This window comes from Anneissia japonica, unplaced genomic scaffold (assembly GCF_011630105.1).
Source record: "Anneissia japonica isolate Jap-2015-1 unplaced genomic scaffold, ASM1163010v1 scaffold2834_len698180_cov181, whole genome shotgun sequence".
In the NCBI taxonomy this organism is placed as follows: Eukaryota; Metazoa; Echinodermata; class Crinoidea; order Comatulida; family Comatulidae; genus Anneissia; species Anneissia japonica.
In genome coordinates, this window is record NW_022704877.1 from 341,880 (window position 1) to 366,371 (window position 24,492).

The 24,492-nt window shown below is 34.7% G+C and overlaps 1 long non-coding RNA gene across 2 annotated transcripts; it reads left to right on the top strand.

The window, feature by feature from the left end:
- Positions 1-2: 2 nt before the first annotated feature.
- LOC117104812 lies at positions 3-23,968 on the top strand. Of its 2 annotated transcripts, none has more exons than XR_004444825.1 (3): positions 3-135; positions 880-1,090; positions 21,679-23,968. It is a non-coding gene; the product is annotated as an uncharacterized LOC117104812 (long non-coding RNA). The 2 variants fall into 2 exon arrangements; XR_004444824.1 differs by lacking the exon at positions 21,679-23,968 and adding an exon at positions 6,729-7,390.
- Positions 23,969-24,492: the final 524 nt, after the last annotated feature.

Genomic DNA, 24,492 nt, shown 5'->3' on the forward strand with positions numbered 1-24,492 from the left:
AGTAGCCTTCGGAGCACATGTACAAATGGCGAGAATATTTGATTTTCTTTGTTCAGAAGAGTAATTTTCTGTCGAAGTTTTTCGTTTTATTTGGAGGAAGTTTATTGACATGCTGTAACACTTGAGTGTTTGGATGTAAGTGATATAACTTTCACACAGGTGTTTGCAAATTTTCATCATTGCTAAGTAGATTTGACATAATAAACTTATCCGGTCTTTCCCTCAGTCAGAAGCTTGGCAATTTTTTTTTAAAGGGACGAACCAATTACCAGGCTTGGCAGCTGAAGGCATTTTGTTGTGTGTTTGCGGTGTGTCGTGTGTTTTTGTCGTGTTGTTGGCAAACGTTCAAAGCCGGTGGTGGTGGACGGGTGATTAAAGCAACGGAATGTGTTGAATGAACGTCGATATTCACATATTTAGGGCACCAACCATTTCCGTTCTTCGATTGTGTGTATGTATGTTGTTATGAAATTTGATTTCGATGTTTCAGTTCCCTATGTTTCGTGTTTTGTTTTGCAATTTGAGTTGTTTTACACACACAGAGTTCATCATAGAGTTCACAGTCAGTAGTGATAAGGGAAATCACCCTCTTCTTCGTGTGTTTTGTACGGCACGCTGTATTGATGCCAGGGTACAACAGCTTAGGCCCTAGGCCTAGCCCCTATCTCCCATCATATCCTTAATTTTAAATATTAAACGAGGTAAATACTAAAAAGCACTTCGTTTGACCTTCACTTAAAGGAATAGCCTAGGAGGCCTAGAAAATATTTTCAACTTCTCTAGAGCCTAGGCCTAGACTACTCTGTAGTTGTAAGCATTATTGGCCCTATTATCATACATAATACTGTTTCTTCCCTTTTTTTTTTGTATTTAACTTAGTCTTTGAAAACCACTGATGATGCCCCACCCTGTCTGCCTCTTCATCAATTCCAGTTGTTGATATAAAGCTATGTGTAAATGAGATGACACAGTTTTATCATCATTTCTAATAGGAGATTTTATCTTGGAATTTTACCCTGTGTGATGATTGGAAAATAAAAGGATGGCGAGTCAGAGACCAAAACGAAGGATCATTCCAAACAAAAAATTGGTAAGTTTGCATTTGCATTTCATAATTATGTTTAAAAAAAAAGTGTGTATGGTATTATACCACATTATAGAGGTAAAGCAAGATATGCAGACGTTCCAGCCCCAGGAATACAAGATTTGGGAGACTGGAGTTGCGCTGGTGAAGTGTGCCCCCCACCCCCAAAATGTTAAAAATGCATGCATTCTGATCTTTTGAGGTGTCAGTATCACTTGGAAAGCCTTTGTTTGTATGTCATCATTAATATAGTCGATCCACAAAGGAAAAATTGACCAAAAAGCAACTAAGGCCACGAGAATGAAAGTTGTAGGTTTGCGTCCGAAAAATCTTGAAAACACATGAGGCATTTTTTCATTTTTCATTATTCATTATTTTTTTTATAAATGCTGTCCACAAGCCGCGGCATTGGTAATTTTACATTTATTCCCAAGAAAGACCTCTTTAAACATACAAGATTTCCTATTGGTCAGAAAGATCGATTTGACCCGTAAATGACCTCAGCAGTGATCTGCGATCATGGTGCGATGTGGCCAGGCCTGCCTTCGCTCGGTGTTCGCGACGAGTGATCAGTGATGAATAGATCGTTTTTCTGTCTGTTTACAGCTTAGAAAGTCCGTTTTTTAAAACGAAGTATATTTTTTTCAAAATAATGAACTTTTCAAAATAATGAAAATTTTCGTGCGGTAGCTTTTTAGGCATGCGGGTGGTGGATGCAAACCTACAACTTTCATCCCTGTGGCCCAAAATGGCATTGACAACCTTTTCAACTTAGATAAAATTCATCTTAGGGGCCTACAGACCATTAAATAATGGAAAACACAACAATTTTGCATGTAAAATAAGATTGACTTAAAAATAATTTGAGTTAGGCAAAGTTGATTTAAAGGCAAGTGTAACTGTAATTACTTTTGGGTATTTTGTGGTTTTCTTTATTGCAAATTCGGGAGAATTTGACAAAATTTGGGAGACCAGGAGATTGCGAAAATATTTGGGAAACCCCTGATCGAATTGTTATATATATCTTGGTATCTTTATTCAATATTCAAAATCAAAATTATACAAAAAAATTATCCATAGCAGCCAAAGGCTGAATTGAGGATTTTATTTACAATTAAAAATTTAAAAAAATTTTATTTAAAATTATAATTCAATTCAAATTCAAAACTCAGCAGCAAGAATTTTTGGAAAAGGACTACCAGTTCTTAAGTTATGATCAAAAACGTTACCCGATATTAGCGCCTTTTTCAGCCGTTTTTGGTTAAGATTGTAAAACGGATGGGAGTTAGTGAAAAATGAATAGAAACCTGCCAAAAATAGAGGCATTTTTCTCAAAACTTAAGTTAAGGAAGTTGATAAGATGATCATTATTCCAATGGTCATAACTTTGCTTCCAGCCAGCTGATTGAGTTCATTTAACTGTAATTTTAAAGTATATGATATGCTCTATGCCATCATAACAAAAACTCATTTTGGCCTGAGGACGAGTTTACAGACCTTTTATTATCTTGGGTCACATTTTTTATCTGACGTAGGCCCAGAGGCGTTCAACGCCATGTACAAAGCAACGTTTCTCAGCGGTGCGCCCGGTCGGCTAGACCTGCGGCAATTCCGTGGTGAAACACCAAAAATTTCCAACTTTATCACAAAGTTTCAATATGTTACAGTTATCGAAATTCTACAAACAACATATCATAATAAAGCTTATAATATATAATTTGATATTTACATATTTTAGGAAAAAACTTAGATCGTCTTACTTGATCGCAGTTTACAATTTCTACTTCGAATTTTTTCATCATTCGAAGTCACAGCCATGCTCTCCTGGTATTAAAACTAAAGTTATTGATTCTGTGTACAGTGCGGGTCGTGTGTACACGGTTGGCTGACGATATCGTGTGTGCGAATGCTCTGCCTAATTATAGTAACATTTGTGCAAATTTATAATTGTACATTTTCATTTGCTACCCCATTCTCATCCTTTTTGATGTGTCTGCTAATCTCAACGCCCTACTTTACTGTTCCTTTCTCAGTAGGCCTACATCTTATTTTTAGGAAAACTTCCCTCTAAACACCTCCTTACAGTAGATAGTTATGTAAGTCTATCATAATCTTTTCTTGGTATTAATTACCATATTTTGGGGGAAAAGAGAGATTAAGACTATATCCTCAATTAGTCTTAGTATCATAAACAAAAAAAAAAGCAGGACAAAAAAAAAAATTCCCTGAAAGTATGGATGATCCCTTTACCTTGAATAATTTTACATCAAATTTGATGGTGAGGTTACATTTTGAATACAAATAGCAATGCAAGCAAGGGTTATACATCTATATTCAGTTAAGTTCAAATCAGACAGTGTTGTATTATTTAGCCTGATGTGATTTATCATCGGGACTCATCTCATAAAATATTTAATTTTTTTTTATGAAAACAAAGTACTGTTAAAGATGCCGGCTTACGACAACCCATTGCGACTCCAAATAGCTCATACAGACCCGACACGATGGTAAATCATGTTGGACAGAGTTATATGATGCAGGGTTGGCCTTAAAGCTCATCCAAAGGGTATAACTTTTGATACCCACCCTCTAATGTCATTTTGGAGGAACATAAACATTATCAGCATACTGTCCCATGGAACATGTTTAGCAAATATTGTTACATGTACAGTATGTAAAATTTCTTTGTCTTTTTGGATTTTTTTAAAAATATTTTTTATTTTTTTTATGATGGACAGTTTGCTGAAATATCCAATTGTATGTGTTGGATATTCTTCTCTAGGAAGGAATGTAAGAAACTAAATATAAAATATAAAGTTGACGACAATTTTATCCCAAGAAAAAACAATTTGAGTGAAATCTGTTCTATTGCAAATTAATGACATGCATCCAATTGGATCTGATTGACAATAACAGATAGTTTAGTACTATTTCCCACTGAATCAAAATGATATCCCAGTGGAACTAGTTGGCACATGCCCCATTGCATCAAAGCAAAATGTATCTATAGTACAGTACAGTAGTAGAGCTTAGTGAAACGTATCCCACTAGAACTATGCTGAGTGGTAAGTGTATCCCTCAATTCTCTCCCTTTTGATGTGAATGTGTCCCATCGAATATCTGTTATCCCAATCGATTTGAATGGTACAGTAATGTAAATATTCCATTCAATCTGAGTGATTATGTGTATCCCTTAAATTTTGATTACCCCGATGATCTGAATGAAATGGTATCCTGTTTGAAAGGCTAACCCTTAAAAAGCAAGTTACTGTAAATTAATGTGTACCATTGTAGTGTATACATCACATTGTGGGTGAACATCCCATTGTATCCATGTGGTGTACATCCTTTTTAGATCTCAAGTATTCCATTGGATCTGAGTGATCCCATTAAATCTGAGTAATCCCATTGAATGTGAGTGATCCCATTAGTGTAGATCCAAGTGATCCCATTGTAGATCTGAGTGATCCCATTGTTGATCTAAGTGATCCCATTGTAGATCTGAGTGATCCCATTGTACAGTAGATCTGAGTGATCACATTGGATAAGTGAATCACATTAAAACAATACAGTACTGTATACAATTACAGTACATGTTATTTGCGTTTAATTTCTTTGATTATTTTTCTTCAAAATTTATGTAATGTAAACATTTCAATAGTTTTGTGTGTATTTTATACATCTCTATGTTTTAGAATAATAAACAGAAGGTAGATTAGATAATAATTATATAGTCTTGGTATCTTGTTTTGAAAGAATTTTTTTATTGTGGCCACAGATTATATTAATGATGTTGAATGAGTTGCTTAAATATTATTGGTGTTCTTGTTTATTTCTGTCATTACCTACAGTATGATTATCTGACCCAAGTACAGTAATACTGTAGCATCATTCTCTATAATATTTAACTAGTCTTCTTTTTACTATAAATCTTGTATTCATTGAAGGTTTGTAATCTTTATGCTGATTTGCAATGCCTTGGTTTACTTCCATTGGTTCATGTTAACTTGTCAAAATCCAGGCCAATTCCATTCACCTTGTCTGCTGAAGTTTACAGATGTTCCTTTGCTTTCTGATATAGTATAATACATTGACATCCATAAACGACAAGTAAATAATTAAGCACTATAAAGCTCTGTTTAATAAGTCTATTCGGTTTTCTACAAAAAAAATACTGTATGTGATTTGCCCATATATGGACATGATATGATATCATCATGCCCATATACAACTCAAATATAATTGTCATAAAAATGTGGTAGTGTGCGCATACAGTACAGCTTTAACACATACTGTATGTTCTTGTATCTCGTATAATATGTTGTATTGTATCTCGTATAATATGTTGTATTGTATCTTGTGTCTTGATGAATTTTCTGTTGTGGAGAGGTACTGAGACAGAGAATGTAACCTTGTCAATCAAACTGGATATAAAATAATTATAGTAAGTAGTGCTTTGCCTTTTCCCTTGACCTTAAAATCAAAAGAACATTTTGTAGCCTTGAAATTATGCTTTGTTGTGGCTGGAGTTCAGATTTGGCTTGTGTCCAATAGGGACAACAAAGCGACACAGTAATCAACTTAAGTACAAGAAATTTAATTCTTAACACCAAGCACACTTTCTTATGCTTCTTACCTTGTTTTCTTTTTATTAGTCAGTTGAGCTGCATTGCTTACAAATCTATCGATGTCAGGTAATCAGATGCAGATGACAGAGAAATAAAAGACTACTGCACAGTGTGAATGATTATGAATTAAAGTGTAAAAACCAAACAATTATAGAAATGTATAACAACATGCTTTTCTGAATTTCTGTTGGTCTTCTTGTAGTTTTGTACTTAATGTACTGAACATAGCTGATTCTAAGTATTTGATTGTCACGTTATATTTTTTTTTATAGCATTTTCTATTTTATGTGTGTATTATATTTGTGCTTTGTACTGTATGATGTGTTTATATGTAATGTTTGTTTTTGTAGCAGGTTCTATGATGTTAATTTGCAGCAGATATTCTGTGTGTTGATGATGTGTATTTATTTTACATTAGAACAAGAGTTAATGCGATCCATTCTTTCCATTGTCTCTTTCTGCAAGGTTCAAGATGTTTTTGTTTGTCAATAAACATACTGTACAGAAAATGAAGACCATTCACCCACCAATCTCATGCCCTGGTATTCAACAACCCTGAACACATTAAATTTGATGTTTTTTGTATGTTCCAAGGTTTGAGCCTTTTTGAGATACAGCAAGCCAGGAGTGGGCAAAAAAAATGGGTGGAGGGCCACTCTGAATTTTCCATTTAACACTGACGACCACAGTGTTAAATGTTTTATATTTTTTCATTGCGCTTGAAAAAATGTTTACTGCTTCTATAACAATTTGTGCTCAGTTTCAATCTTAATATTTGACAGTTTTCGGCGTCAGCAAGGGGTTTTTTTTGTAGCCAAAGATGGTAAATTGGCCACACATACAAGGTTTTTAATTCCCGTAGGCTGCACTTTGCCCACTGTGCAATAGGCCATTACTGTCTTCCTAGAACGTTAATCTAAGACATTAATTTTGATGCCAATATCCGTATCTACTGTATGTTGCCTAGAAAGCAAAGAATTGTCAAATCAAGTGTTTTTTTTTTTTTGTTTCTTTAGTGAAGATTTCCATTCAAGTGTCCTTGCCATAACCTAAAATGATGACTTGTGATAAGGTCATTTCAATGTGAACACTATCACTAATCAAGTTCAGCTGTACTAATTGCTGATGTGAATACAGCGTCAGGCAGAATACTTGGAAACATGAACTCGCTAAATGCTAATTACTAATGTCTGTCAGTGCCTAGCGTTAATCTCCTTGCACGAGCTTCACTCCACAGGATTTGAACACAGTATTCTTTGATTGGAAGGAAGGCAGTCGTCAGAACCACTTAACTGTAACTCCATTGCAGTGGACCTTCCCAGAGTGTCATACTTAACAACTGACCAATCAGAACAGGTCATTAAAAACACATCTATGAGACCTTAGCAACAATATCCAAGGGGGGGGGGGCCTAGCGGAAAGGTCTTACGTTTTTGATCTTCAATTTAATCATGATTAATAATAACATAGTGTCTTCATTATTCATTTACTAAATTGGATATTTCACCTTAGTATATTAAAGTGTCTTATTCAATAATGAATTGTTAGGAAAGATAATTTTCCATAGAACTTTAATTATTGTGTAGTAATTATTATAATGAATTAATTTAAATTTAAAATTATGCTCACCAGTGTTATCACTATGATTTAACCGAAATAAATTGCGCCAACTAAGAAATATGACATCAACTTGTGATTAATTTTAAAATCCAAGTGTAATTGAATGATCACTAGTGGATTTTTTACATTCGATCTATTGAAAGTATTATTTTTTCTGTATTGACCAACTAAATTACAATGTACTTCCTTTTTCACTATATATAATTAGTTAATAACTCCATTCTGTCAGTTGCCATAGTAACACATGTTTAAAACCGCCTTTGGGTATAAAAGTACTATTTCAGCCAACCCCTTCAATTTTCAGTAATTTCCATACTAAATACAGTATCTAATACTAGATTTTAAGCATGCCTTTCTGAAGAAAGTTTTAAGAAATTTTTATGCAATCATGATCCACTTATATACAGTAGTTCTGTAGGCTGGGTAATCCATCTCTGCTCATATCACTTTTGACACAATGTCGTCTGCTGATTGTCGGTTGTCGTCTAAGCGGATATGCTAAAAAAATGGCTTGTTACTCGTGCCTTACGTTCTTCATGGAATCAAGTCGGCTGATGACCGTTGGCGCAATTCGTGCCCAGCTTAGCACTCCAAGATAATTAGCGTATGTGTATGTTCTTGGGAACAGATTATTACCGTGTCCTTGAATGTATCAATTGCGCTAACTTTTTCTAAGGCTTTAATTCATTTTATGTGAAGGCAATGTTTTTTGTAAAAATATCTCAAAGAGCCTTTTTAACATTTTAGCAAGAGTCTCATGTAAACCTTTTTTTTTTAATCGGGTATTTCGGTAGTAGTACAGTATGCTGTTTCAATTTCAACTCGGAATTAGTAAACAAAATTGTGATCGAGATACTGCAATACAGTAGTAGAAACAGAAAGTAGGCGGGAGTAGAAACTGTATTTTTTAACAGCCTACTGTAAATGTTTAGTTAAAAATACAGTACTACACAAAGATTGCGTACTGTACATTGATTTGAAATTATTGGGGTGGGCAGTGCCTAGAATTAGCGAAATACACGAATCTCATGCAGATTTCTCCAAGCTTTCCTTGACCTTGGCTGGTGATATTAATTGACCTCTAAATCTTAAGGAAAGGAATAATTTGTCTGGAAAGTATCTACACCCAACACACGAGAACGTCAGTAGTACTGCACGCTGCTTCATGATGTGCAGGCTGATAAAGCAAAGCCTACAGATATCCCCACAGATGTTGTGCTGGATGGAAATTGGTCGTTAATGAGTACAGAATGGTACTGGTAATTAGCATGTATTTGTAGGCTTCTCTCGGAGCTTCAGATGTCAGGATTAATCGTTGCAACGTTGCCTCTAATTTCTTCGGCATGCTTTAATTTCAACTACAGCATCCTATCCTTGACTGTTACTTCTAGTATTTTTAACATCCCAGATATTTTCTATGTAAATTATTGTAAATTACATGCTAAAATTATTCCTATCGTGATCCATACTGTACTACAATTATTCAGAAGTTCTAAATTCTGAGTTCCTGATACAGCCTTTTATGAAATTGTGTCATGATCATTATCAAAATCATCCTGATCACATTAAAAATCATTGTTATCACAACCATGACCATCATCATAATTTTTATCATCATCACATCCATCGTATGTTTCATCCATATTCTAAAGCCCTATCCACACTATCAAATTTTCTTTGACAAAAAATTTGACATGCCCATATATAGTAATGCTATGCCTATATATGGTCATGATGTGATGTCATCATGCCCATATATGGGCATATCACACTTTTTTGTCACACAAAATTTGATGGTGTAGACAGAGCTTTAAGGTTTGTCCACACTGTCAAATTTTGTTTGACAAACAACTGCAGTATGCCCATATATAGTCATGATGTGCCTGTACTGTATATGGTCATGATGTGATGTAATCATGACCATATTTAGGCATGTCACATGTTTATGTTTTTGTCAAACACAACTTGACAGTCTGGACAAGACTTTATGATAAATAATTCAACAAATTTGAAAAATAATTGAACAGAGCTTAAAACTGTGAAAATGAATTATCTGCAACCCTGACACGTTGTTTAGATATTAGTGCAAGGCCTTGAATTAATACCTCAAGCTACCTATCACCTTTTTCTAATTTTCTAGTTTTGTAGAACTCCATGTTCAATGAAGAAATTGGTAATTCCTTAGTTCAACTAAGAGTTCATGCATGGTTCAAGTGCTGTACCATTGTTAAATTATATTTAAAATTGACTATTAGTAAATAAAACCAATTTTTGTGTTGATGAAATAGTTAATTTATGGATAATTTACACTGCATTGTACAGTGTTATTATATAATAATAATAATAATAATAATGACTTTATTTGAAAACGGAAAACTTGATCACAAATTAAATGTGTTTTTCACAAGGCCGTTTCTGAAGTACATAATAACAAAATTTAAATTACAAAAACAATTACAAGACAAACAGAAATAAAGAAGTAAAAGAAACCAAAATAAAACAATTACTGTATTATCTTATGCAAGTAACTTGTAAATTATTTGTTAATAGTTTTTTATATAAATTACATATGATGACAGATCGAGAAATGAGCTGTCATGACAAAATGATAAAAAATGAAAGATAGACTACTGTATAAGCTTTATTTTGGTCTTTGGTTGAATCAAATTCCTAGCTTTAGTACAACCAAAGTAAGATCATTTTCTGAAGTCTGAAAACATACTTTAGAGAAAATTGCCACTATTTAAAAGATTAAAAGATTTCAAATAAAATTTTGGGTTTTTCTGTCAATTATGATAAAGAGCTTCACAAAATGTGCCTCAAAAACACCTTTTGGATTGGATTTATTCGGTGTAAACACCAAGGACAGCCCACGAAAGTCTACAGGTAGCTGAAACACAAGGAGAGGCAGCGGTGGGAGTTGAACCAGGGACCTAGAGATCGCCACGGTTCAGCGCGCACACAGCGGCTACCACCAGATTAGCCGACTGAGCTAAGCTGCTCTGCTGCTGCCTTTAACTGTAAATCGACTCAGAACATTTGTGATTGTGAATATTACTTAATAAACTTAACAGAAACATTGAAACCTAATTTTTATCAAAATGTCGTTTCATATATTTTCTTGAATATCTCAAATTTGGCTGGTGTGTAGTACAAGACTCATTTTGTCACTTAATCTCATACTCTATCGCTGTGAACCTCTTCATTAAAACCTGTAGAGTTCCTATATGTCTTACACATTTCCCTATTGTACCTGTACAGTACCACTACCTGTGACTTTTAATGACATCCTCAACCGAACCCATACTGTACATGTACTTCCTACTGTACCTACATTCACAAAATACCCTCTGCCTACAGTATACAGTAGTAGACCTATTGCTACAGAATTATACCAACTTCCTTCACGGTCGTTCCAAGGCAAAACAGTGCAACTTATAACAAAAATATAAAAGCAGTTTTGTTGTTTTGCTATTCCAACTGTATGCCTATAGTCCTCTACCTTTCTATCTGAGTGTAGACTTCCTTCCATCCAGACTTTTTCCTACCCATAGACCTTGAATAAGTACCGTTTAAACTAAGTTACTGACCCCTATATGATCACATTATTGTATTGTAATATTTCATTGCAAAAAGATGTTGGACATAAAATTTTATATTGAAATTTATGGCATATTTACACTTTAAGTACAATTTGACTATTAAATTTCGCTAGAAATGAAATTATAAAAACTGTTTTTCGCTGTACATTGGACTTGAGACAGTGGTGGTAATTTCAGATTTTTGGACATGTCAATAGCCTGAATTAACCCTCTATTGCTAGGGGGTCAGGGGGCAGTTGGTGCAATGGTTGTGGCTCGGACTCTCAACCTTGAGGTCAGGGGTTCGAAACCATCAAGTCGCTTGTAACCTTAGGCAAGACACTTTATCTACGTTTGTCTCTCTCCACCCAGGTGTATAAATGGGTACCGGCATATGCTGGGAAGGTAAAACAGACTGCAGTGCAGGAGGAGTGGTGAATCCCCCCACTGCCTTGCACAGTTACCCAAATGCACTCCGGCCTGTGAGCCCAGAGCTTTAGGTTTCGACCTTTACCTACAGGGGGCCACCTACAGTAAGGCTCTTGATTGGGGTCCATGGGGATAAGGGGAGAGGCCCATAAAACTTGCATATTCCAATGAGAAACATTTTAATCAATATTGATAAATCTGACAAAAGTGCTGTCATGCAATTTTGAAGAAAATTACATAATTTTCAATCGATCCGAAAAATACAGAAATTAAACCAACCAATTTGTACTTTTTGTCTGACAGTTATGAAATAAAAGTCTCACAAAGATATTGTACAGTATAGGATTATGTTTCTATGAATTGACCCACTGATATCTGAAACGTCCAAATCATATTTTGTTATGGGGCATTCCCCCGCTACAGTACTCCCTGAAATCTTTGCGACTGCTTATTAAAAAAGTTAAATATGAACCAGCATTATGTTACACTGTGCAGCATGTAAGCTAATCTATGTGCATATGATAGTTTGTCTTGTAAAGTTATTTGCTTTGCAGATGAATTTGATATAAACATATTAATTCATGTAAAAACAAGAGGAGTACTATGGATACTACAGTATAAAAGGCAATGAATTTATTTACAGAGCAAATAATGAACTCCATGAACGAAAAGTTCATTGGGTTAAAAAATGCTGTTTTCGTGTACAAGGCAATCTGCATACAGGTATAAGGCGACCTCCGAGTTTAAGAAGATTTTTCGGACAATTTTTGTATGTCGGACATATAAGAGGACCTCGTTTTACCGCAGGAATTCCTACTTTTTTCTGTTCTCTAAATCTGTGCTTTTGTGTCTGTCATTTCATTGTTTTGAGATTTATTTATGCCTACTTGTTTGTATCTTACGGATAATGGCAACGATTTCAACCTCCGCAAAAGGAGGGTACTGTATGTATTCATAGTTACTGTATGTAAGAGTTAGATCGAGCTGTACGCGCCGCCCCATTGTTTGTTTGTATTCCCACCATGCGTTTCGGTGAAACAGTTTTTTTCTGTGGAGAACTCTATCTTGTGTTTCTAGTATCTTTTTAGAATACATAGAGTAGTCAGATATTTTTCTTTTTAGAGATATAACTTTATTTGCCATGAATAAATGAATAACATAGAGCATAGTGGCCTTGATGTGGCGTGTACAACACTGACAGATGACTGTTTAGTGAGTAACACGAAATTAATTTCCTGGGTCCGGAGTTGATAATTAACTACAACAACAAAATTAATAAAGCCTAATGTCGATGTCAATAATTAATCAATAAATAATTATTACAGCTTTATGGCAAGAGAACTCAATATATTCATTTCTGGTAGGCCAAATAAAATTACCTATTAGTTTCATGTTTGGGATTTCAAATTATTTTTCGGTGAGGATAATATTTGCTATTTACCTAAATGGTAAGCAGGCTGGTAAATAAAAAATAAAAAAATGTTTACAAAGAAAGTAAAATGAATCTTTGTAAATGTATTCTGCCAGTACAAAAAGGTAAGTGATGACAGAACGTCATTCATTTTAAACAAAAAGTTATTCTATGATTGTTTAAATTGGGCTTCTATGTACCGTATCCTAAAAGGGCGTAGCTATCACTCGACCCCATTGAAGTACTTAAGTGACCCAGACTCATTGCATTAATTCCACTGCTGGCAACCATGTAGGGACCAGGGAGTGCCATGTACGATGGCCTTATGTAAATTTTCATTGCATTTTATATTTCACAGGACAATAAATCTATTTCGTACGTAAACTTATTTCAAGGATGGAGACAAGGCTGAGCAGTGATGCTATACACCGTACATTAGCGGTTCAAACGAAAAGCAAAACAGTCCAACACACATCCACACTTCCTCAACATTGCCACTTGGCCGCACTATTCACATTAGGCATTATCTGTATTGTTGTTGTTCTTTCATACAAAAAAGTGCACAAATAGACCTTGGCACTACATTGGTCATGTGATGTGTTCAGCGCAAACAAGCATCGATAAAGCACATCAAGGTTTACATTCTAAATAATCTATTCTTTGTAATCATAGCCATTTCTTTTATATTTTCTCATCCATATTTTTGATATGAAACAGCTTGCCCTAATAATTTGCTTGTCTCCAACATTGGCTATGAGATGATAAAAATAAACTTACATTAAAGGCTTTCAGATGTTTGAACTTTAACAGTATCATATACACTCTATATTAATGAATGATACTTCTCCTGTTGTTAAACTTTGATAAAGTAAGTAGTAAATAAACATAGAACATTTTAATTGAGAAAGTTATTGTTTTCATTTATTTATTTTTTTAAAATTTTACTATAGACAGCATATCTTTTAAGATAAATGATGTTACATACATGTATAGTACATAAAATTTTAAAATTTGTAATATGTAAATAAATGGCCTCATGTCACACTGTAGGCTACTGCTGTTTGTAGACGCAGGCATTTCTTGTCCACTGGGGCTAAGGTGTCCGACCAGATCACTGTGGTAATTCTAAGTTCTTGAAGAATGCTCTGTGATGTGTACAGTATGGGCTGTCTCTTATACACATCTAGATGTGTATAAGAGACAGAAGACAGGTCCAAGTTTCCCGATAGGGTTTGAAATCCACCTAAGCCCCAATGTGTTCGGAGTAATTTTTAAGAACAGGCACCTCTAAATGCCCTGGAAATGGCACTCAGATTATGAAAAAAAAAAACTTTTTAAAGCAGTGTTCTCAGACAAAATAATGTTTGGTTCCCAATGGCAGTCAAGGGTTAACCAGTGAGAGGTTGTACTGATGATATGACCATGTTCCTGACCACACAACTTGCTCTAAAGTCTCTAGCACCTATTGTTCCCTCTAAGAATGTGTCTCCCTTCCAAGAATAGTACTATTACTGAGTAAAATATTGTTTAATTTTCGTAAGTAGAACAGGTGTTTCAACATGCTATTACACTTAACTATAAGTATGTCTAAAAATAAAGCGACTAAAACAAGGAAACCTCTTCATAATACTACAGCAAAGGTGAGGTATAGGGTACTACAGTGTTTTAGGTCACGATACCATGTGATACTACTCCGTTGTTGTCGTTGCAAAAAGCGTTTAACCGGACGCCATTTTCTTTACTGACAAACCATTGATCCCAATTTCAAACGTAATTATTATGATGTATCTTACTTTTTCTTTGTAAATTTTAATTGATGATTAAATGTGTGTTTGATAACTAATATAATGCGAGCTTTTGTGTTGTTAGTACATTTTGATGGTAAAATATTAGATTTTGAAATGCCTATTCCAGAAAGCCTATGAAGTCATTCAGGCGTAATGAACTTTAACCTATGTCTGTTGACAACAAAGAGCACCACCTGGCGTTGTAACGACACGACTGTGGTACTCTATAGTTAAATATATAGAAAAATAAGTATAATATATTTAATGCAAAAGATAAATAAAACTAAAATGATAGTAAAATACATTGTGAGGATATTTCATTGCGATTATTTACTTTCAAATGACAGTCCAAAAATAAATTAATTTATCAAAAACTAAATCACCAGTCAAATATAAATATAAATTTGAAAAATACCCAGCTAATATTCCTTTTATTCTTAGTTCCTCTTTCTGTTATCTTTACTGTAATCATAGTTTTTATTATTTCCTTAAATGTGTAGTTCCTTTTTCCTGTCCTGATTGGGTTTACCATTTTCTCTTTTCCTCACATTTCAAGTTAATCATAACTTTCGCACGGTAACATCGTTGAAATTTCATTTTCCTCATTTGGCTTTTATTTTTTTTTTGTTACCCTCATAATATTTTCTCTTCTCTACTTTACTTTAACTGTAAATTCCTTTGATGAATGTATAGGGTACTAATACTATACTCTGAATGAACTTTTCTGATTTGTAAATTCTAACATTTAAAGCATTTTTTTTGGGTTTGAACCAGAGGTGCAAGTAAGAGTACAAGTGGTGTTTAAGTGTATTATTGGCTCATAAACTACCAGGGGGTGGATCGAGAGATGTCCGAAAGTGGGGCCGATAAAGATAACACCGCTCTAGTGGTCCGGCAATTTCCAGCATAATCATTGTACTCTGCCAGGTTCATCAGATGGCATGATGAAAATGGTGATACAAGTAGATGTTGACTTGATCTTGTGTGTAGTGGTGGTAGAATTAGTGTTATCCAGCGCCGCGGCGAGGACGCAAGTACAGTACCCTGACCCCTGGTTTATATTAGTACTATGCTCTGCACTATTGCTGTTGTAAATTCTACTGTAAATGTATAAAACATACGTTTTGACCATTAGAGGTAACTGTAAAAGCCCTGTTGAGATTATCAAATTTTAATTGACAAAAAACATGCGACATTAATATGATCATGATGAAATCAAATCATGACCATATATAGGCACATCACGACTACTATATATATGTGCATGCTGAGTACATTACAAGCGTTTACTCCATTGCTGTTCTATCCTGCAAAAATAGAATCTGTACTGTCTGTTAGCGTGAACTTTAACTGTATCAATGTCGTTGCTTATATTTCGATATTTGATATCAATCTTCGGTAATTGATGTCTGTCATTAGTTTCAATCTGACTTCCTTTTAGTGTGTACATCATTGGTACTGTCAGGAGCCAATTCAAGTGGTGAGGAGTTCAACTGGTGGGTGTTTAAGGGGTGGAAAAAGGTAGCCAAGGCTCCCTCTTTTTTTTTTAAATGAAAAAAAAAAATGAGAAAATTTAAGTTTAAGAGTGCCTTTTCTAATCAAATGTAAATGTGCCATAGCCATAAAATATTTATGCCTCAACTCTTCTCCAGCCATGGTGGAGCTGAGGTAGTCTGCCTTCTTTCCATCTGTAGAAGGCTGTAGAGTAATTAATATAGATTTACAACTACAGTTCTATATATTTTTTGGCATAACACAATAATCATTTTAACAAAAATATGAGTTGTAGTTGAAACATTAGCACTGGCAGGAAACAATCTACAGTGCTTTTCATGGTACTATACAAGATTTTGCTAAGTGGATTATTATAGGGTTGTCCTCATTCAATGCCAATTGTTAGGCCTTACTATATAGTACGTGTATTGTCAGCTTCCTAGTCTTACACACATTCATGTCTGTATTTAAACATGCACACTTTTTTTTTGTGGTTTAACTGGTATAACTAAATACTGTGGAACAATACAATAATATATTATTTTAATATTAAATTTCCTCTGCTTTCATTTGTGGTCATTTTTATCTTTTAGTTTCTTGGGTATTTAATTTTTATGTGGTTTAGCATTTACTGTGTTTTGTGTTGAGGTGATTTTGCAATTTGCAACCGTTAGTATGGTGATGTGACAGACTAATGCGGCTGTGGCTGATCGATGTAATGCCCCAGAGGGCTTTTATTGATTACATAGCCAGACTGAATGAATATTTTTTGAATGTTTTAGGCTAATGTTACTCATATTTACAAGCTACAGTACCGTCCATAAAAAATGCGAATTTTTAGACGCAACAGACGCATCCAGTTTCCGTCCTGTTTGCGTCCATGACGCGTCCGTTCAAGGCCTACACCGTCTAAACATTGTTATTTAGACGCACTCGCGTCTACCCGAAATTGTTTATCAATGTTGATCACGTCAAATTAACAATCCATATTCAAGTCCTGTAGTACACAATGGATGCATACATGTGTCGTTGTTGTAACAGGGAAACCTATAATTCCGTCAGTTACTTTTGTTTTTGAGTCATACATCATTTGAAAACGTCATTTTCCTCCGCTGACTGACGATCAATACAATAAAAATGACGGTAGCCTAGCATACAGATGCAGTCGATTTCTGGCTCGGCAGTTGACGATTTATTTAATATTACAGAAGTACTCACATTTTCTCACATTCTCAATTTATAATAAAGTACAGTGGTACTGCAGTATATTATGTTATGATAAATTATACTCCATGTACAGTTGGGCCCTGGCTAGGCCCTAGTATAAAATATTAGGTATTTTTATGCAGAGACAGTCAGTGCAGTAAGAATCCATGCTGCTGCCGTGCTTTCATGAAAACATGTGCTACGGCGAGTTCATAGTTCACCAAACAACATATTCAGACAGGCCGTCCGATGGGTGAACATCGATTGGATTCATCGAAGTTCTTGAGTTGATGCAAATTTGTGAAAAAAGTAACAAGTCCTATAATAATTGTAATGTTTGGTCATTTCAGCAGTTGAAAATATATGTCGGGTATTATTTGTTATATTGTGTGTATTTAATTATAACAATATATCGGTATTAATACATGTTCAGATTATTATTCTTCCATGACAAAACTCATGTCTTGATCATTTACGGCAATGTTATGTTAATGTTGAAGTCCCAATGCTTATGATATCTCAATTAGGCCTATTTAAAGTGATTGACAGTACTCTTAGGCCTACTCTATTTTTTTATGTTCCTAAATTTTCGTTGCTGTTAATTAAAGATTTTTAAGAATATCAATCAATGGATTTATAAGGCGCATACCAATACAGCTGTCTCTGGTGAATATTAATAGTCATATAAAATAATCGAAGTAATGTAGTGTATTATGACTGTATTCATGATTATGTAATAAAATATAATTTTCGATTGAACTATAATGAGAATTGCGAGATACGCAATAGGCCTACAGATCCACCACTGTGCTTCACTAGTTTTTGTCATTACTGTACTGTATATGGTATACAAGAAGTATTAAAGTGTTGGGCGTCACCAGAACAACGGGCTACAGTAGGGTGTGACTGATCGTCAGATTCGGTGCACTATTGTTGTTATTGATTTTAATTGGGCGCATGTAAAGCAGATCGGTGCATAATGATGTAGAAAACAAAAGAAAAGTAAAGCAATAGTACAAGATTCTTTTATTGTCACATTGTAACGAAAAAGTAAAATTCGTCTCCTGATACAAAATGAGTAAAAAATTACTAGTATAGACAAAATAATCGACGGACATAAATAATAGATAATATAAAATTATTGACAAGAGTTTAGTGTATCTATTAAAATCAGCAATGTACATGTGAATTGGGTTGTGAATAAATGGTCTTCTCTGTCTGTTAGTACAATAAATCCTAAATTTAATGCATCTCTTCGAAGGGAATGATGTTTTATTTACTATGAACCAAATTTAACCAGCCTTTCTGTGTCCTCTGACAGCATTCACCACACAAGGAATACGCTAGGTCGGGTATCACGAACGATTGGCTATTTTAAATCACGGTATCATTTGTCGACAATCGACTCATTATAATCACGGCGGAAAGCGCGGTTGTCGCACTATTTATGCACTTATCAATTGTTGTCTCGCTTTCTCTTCCCCTCTCCCTCCCTCCTCCTCTCCCTCTCCTCACGGCAATGCGGGGAATCGTTTTAACGTACATCCCCGGCAAAATCCTACCGTTAAAATGCCCCGCTAAATGAAGGTCTAGGTCTCGTCTATGTCTGAAATCGGAGAACACGTGAGCGCTAAGGCAGGAGCTAACCAAGGAGGAGATAAGCATGGAAGCACTACGCATGCGTATCACTAGGCAGATTCCCATGGAAGTTTGGAAAAGTGTGAAGAGGGGAGTGTATTGCTTGGCCATTATACACATCTAGATGTGTATTGATATATTGATTTAACTGATTGAATGAATTTATTCAGTATCAAAACAGAAATTAAACAAGAAAATTAATACAGTAGCAGTAGAAACAGATTTTCCTGCCTCAGCTCTTTTTTTTTTTTTTCGACGCAAACTAGGTCGATCAAATACACGGTTCACAATTTTTTTACGCTCACGTCACATCGAAAACTTGGTCCTTTTCGAAGCCAATTTTAGGTACGTACCGGTACTACCCGGCTCAGTCCCGGCTAGTGCCCCGCTATGACCCGGCTTCTGGGGGGCCGGGACTACAATTGACAAGTACATTAATTAGGAGGATTTGCAGAGGAAATCACCGACAAGAGACTCAAGTTTCAAGCGACCCGGTTTCTTATCAGAGGCGCGGTTGTGCTATTATTACCTAAAAGATAACAGGTTTGTTAAACTGAGACAGTCACCATTGGCAACGGGAATTTTGGCTGTTGCCTGATACAGAGGTTCCCATAGTAGTGTAGAATATTGTTGAGTGTCTGTTTCGTTTGATTACCACTTCCTTACTTGTTTTTAGTTTGGTCTGCGTTGACAATGACTTGTTAATTAATTGTTAATTTGACAAGCCTGCGTCAAATAAACAGTTTGTCTGAACCGTTATTAGCGTTAGACGCGTCCAGATTTCGGACGTATTCAGGACGCATCGTGGACGAATTCAGGATGCGTCAGATGCGTCTAAAACGTGCAGCATTTATGAACGGTACTGTATTTTAAATTTTAAACAAGTTTTAATGTGTTTAATGATAAATGACAAAGAAATGAGTGAAATATATTATAATACTATATTTTTTTTTTGGGTACAAAATGCTGACCTCTTAACTTTTATTTATTTTAAATACAAAGCTCTCCATCCAGGTATACTGTAAGCTCCCCCAAATGCCAGATGTTTGGAAGCAAAGGTTGCTTAAAATACTCACTGATAATTCTATTCATTTTCATGAAGGAATTATTTTAAAATTTAATGAAAAATAACATCAAAGGTTTGCAATTGAAGTTTATAGATTTAGGAGTTAGTTACAGTATGATTGGTATCCAATTATTAATTGTAATTATGCATTGTGGAAATTATTTCTACCAACTTAATGCTGTACTAATCAATTTGTTACAGTACTGTAAAGTGTTAATCTGAGTGGATTTCATTTAATAATCTACCAAACATTGATAAAAAACAATAAGAAAAAAATACAAGGTTACTCTACTATATGTACTTAAACTGTGACTATAGATTATAAGATGATTATAAATTAAATTAACTGGCAGACAATTAAATTATCTTTAGTAAAATATCAACAAGCATTATGAATACTGAATTGTGGTGGTCGACTACCTGTATGTTTAACTAAATTTAAATTGGTTTAATGATTTTTTTTTATAGATTTATCAGAGATGGTATCTTCAATTATTTAAAAAACTGAATGGATTTGAAGACAAAATAATAATTCATGAAAAAGAATCATGCAGTATGCGTAGATTTGAGAATTAAGAAAAGTTCTCTTCTAATTTGACGTGATATTTATCATTTACAGCGTGTTACAGTAATCCTGTACGTTAAAGGGGCTTTCATCAGCTGGTCTTGTAATTAGACATTTTAATAGTGTAAAAATCCTGAATCCTTTGTGAAGAGTTGGCACCACCACTGCAGCCCATACGATCGTAATAGTATACAACTTTTCGCACATACGGTAGCCCTGCTCGCACTAAACAGTTTTTAATCTCTAAAATTTGACAGAGGCATCCTTGAATTGCACCTTTTCTCAGACGACCTTGCTGAAAATTCCCCGACATGCGAGTTCAAGCAGGGCAACAGGTCCCCAATGGAGGGTCCTTTGCCCTCTCGGACCTCCTGCTATCACCGCCCCCTACTATAGACTGTGTGTTAAAGTGACATTGGTCTCCGTTCCATCCTACATTTATCCAACTCGGCCTTTTAAAAAATGTAGACATTCTGAACATTCAGTCCAGTGATAGTGTAATTCTATGCTAAAGTGAATTTCATCAGCTACTCCCATAACTCCATCCTTCATTCATCCATCACTGATTCCCTACAATATAAACATGAAAACATCCAAAATCCTTGATTAGCTGATTTGTAGACTAATTTTACAATAGAATAATTTTGACTTTAAAAAAGTTACTCATAATATATTTATTAAAAAGATGAAAAAAACCTTACCACTCAGTCCTGTGATAGACTGCAATGCAGGATGTACGCTAAATGTTCTTACTACCATACAGTACCATTAAAATTCATGGCACAAGCCATTGATACATACTGTGTCAGCTAGTGAAAAAACCACAGGGAATGGATACAAACCAAGCTAATAGGTAATCATTCCTGATGATGACATAATTAATGTTGAAATATTGAATCCCAACACAATGGCATGTATTTCAATACTTGGAGTATGTACTATACTTTCTTAAATGTGCATTTCTCCTTTATGCTAAAGAATATTTTACTTGAAGTGCTAAAAATGTAAAGTATGCTGGGAACATAAATATTGAATTTTTAAATTAATTACCAAGGTACTGTATGAAATCAGATTATTGAATTTTAACCCATAATGAAGGGTGATGATAATTTATGAATAATTATGACTGTATGGTGGCCTGAGAAAATTGTTTTGTTCCCTTTTTACAGGTAACACCATTTGGATGATTTCTGTACCAACTAGTACCCTATTCAGACTAGCGTCGCATTGCGATATGTTGTAACAATTGTAATACCCAATCACAATCCACAATCGTGTGTCGAAAGCTTGCCAATATAATCGATATTGCAAATTGTTGCCTGTTATGATTGGTACTACAGTCTTTTATTCCCGATTACCATGGAATGCGATCACAACAAATCAACGGATTGGCTGAGATTAGTCAACATAGGCCTAGCAGTACCGTTTGAGCTCCCGTTCTAATATAAAAGTGTGATTCGTCTGAATGCGCTCGTTGATTGTAATAGGGAGTAATCCGTTTTGAATTACCACTGATTACTGTACATTGCAATGGAGTGGAGTGTGAATAGGATATAAGCTATGAAGCCTAGCTAGTGTACTCTATGCCTATTCAATGAATTTTACCACTTGAGCACATAATTCATAAATTTATTTTTCTATGAGATTGTGTCTGTAGCTAATAAAGGGAAATCTTCTCTGGTCATTAAATTAAAGTACAGTATTATGTACTGTATTGTACATAAAGGCAATATGCAGCCTGGGAAAACATAATTAGTATGCAATAATATTGTTAATGTACCGGTACTGTATAGTATAGAGATAAATCAAATTATTGAAGTAATATCATGTAATAATGTAAAGATTATATTATCATTAATTAATACTGTTATCAGTTCTTATGCAATGCTATTATATCTAGAGTAGGGCTTTGGGAACACAGCCTACAGTATGTATAGTAGGAAGTATAATTGAAGATAAGATTTATCACTCATTCATAAATAAATTTATAATGAAATTTTGAATCTGGTTTCGATACCTGCTAACTCTACATTAAGAATAAGATAAATAAGTCGCCTGCGTACATAGAACTAATTGGAAGATAAAGGCTGTCTGTTACTAAGGTCTGCTTCTAAGGACCTCTTGTATGTTCGTAAATCATAAATGTTTCACACGGTTGCAGTGTCTAATATTCATACATGATTGCGCTGTGGCAGATGCAAAGTATGGGTTAACCCTTGAGATCTACAACAGGAATGTAGTTATGGTGGGCTGGGTTACCTAGCCTGGAAGTTTCCTGTTCAGTCAAAGCTAATATCATGGCCCTCCACCCACCTTTGTTAACCCACTTTTCCGTCCTTAAAATCCACTCTTACTATTTAGAGTTTACCAATGTTATCACCCACCCACCCTTAAAATTTCTACTAACCACCCTTAGTTTTCTTCAGCTACAACTGTAGCACAATTTGCCACAACACCTTGTTAGAAATTTTAATAATTCAACATTTTTGTTTTGTTTTAAATATAATTTGGTATAAAGCTTATAGAGGCACTATGTAGTATGCACTATGTTTATGTAAATTTGTATCTATAGATGTTCCGGGTGCTCTTCCTTAGGGCATTGAATATAAACAGGCATGTGCCATGTGCAACGTTCTCTACACCCCTGGGAAATATTCCTAGTCATGCAGATAATTCAGAACCAGACGGATTTCATTCTGAATGGTCCCCATCCTACTAGGTACCTTATGAGTGAGGATAGAGTAACTCAGGCTTAAGTATAGTAAGCAATATTTTGAACCCCATGACCCCAAGCTTGCGTGACCAAACGACAACTGCTGCCCCTCCATCCGCTCTCATAATAATAGAAATTGGTGTATAACTGGAGCTTAAGGCAGTTAAGATGCATGCTTATTACTCCTAGGATCGTGGTTCAAACCCTGTCACCGCAGATTTTTTATTTCTAACAACTAAAAAGAAAACTCCATACTCTAAAGTCCTATGTAAAGAAATTTAGTTTCTAAAGCATCATTCTATCTTATAAGTAGTAGGTTAACATGTTATTGTTAGATGTGAAAAAACAAATAAAAACAAACAAAAAGAAGCCAAACTATCAAGAAGCCTCTTTAACTAATTAAGGTAAAACATAGTGTGCTCACAGGCCAGAATGTCTCTTTCTTTTTTGTCTTTATCTTTGGAAAATTTAACTTCACAGCATATGATGATATCAATCTATGTGGAGAGAAGCTAGGGTAACTTCTACGCAAGGATTTCGAACCCTTGACCTCAAAGTTAAAACCACAACCAGCACTAATCATATTCCCACATAAAACCTATACAAAAAAATAATAAAAATAGCCTGTTTCCTCCCTCCCCCTCTCCCCAAACATTTTCATAACACCTGATTTTGTGCAATGACCTAATACCCAGATTTTGAAACATGTCGTACTGTACCACTATGTAATAAAATCATAAATCTGAAAAAATTGGTAGACATTATATTTCTTTTAAAATCTTTTACTGTACATTGATGAGTCAGATTGATAGCAACATTTTTTTTAGGAGGTTTAGATTATAGATGTAAATGTACAATATATTTTTCAGAAACATTTTTACTTTACTACTGTATAATTTTCCAACAGTCGCTTTAAATTTAACCTGTCTATGACCCTTTAATGATAATGTAGAAGTCCAGATAAAATATGTATGGATTATACAATACCATATTTTCAACTTTTTAATGCTGAGAAACATATTCTTGTGTTAAAAGCCTATATACTTGAACTTACAGTCAATATACAGCTATTCAGTTAAATATGACATACAGTTGGTGGTATCAATCAAATTTAAATTTAATACAGATTTTGACTGGTCTGTTTAATCAGTTTTGAGTTACTTCACTGGGAAGTCCTATAGTACAGTATGCTACATGAATAGGGGGTAGGAATTAGCACTTGAACTAAGACAAGAGGCTAGGCCTCTCGTATTTAAGTTGTTTTTACCAT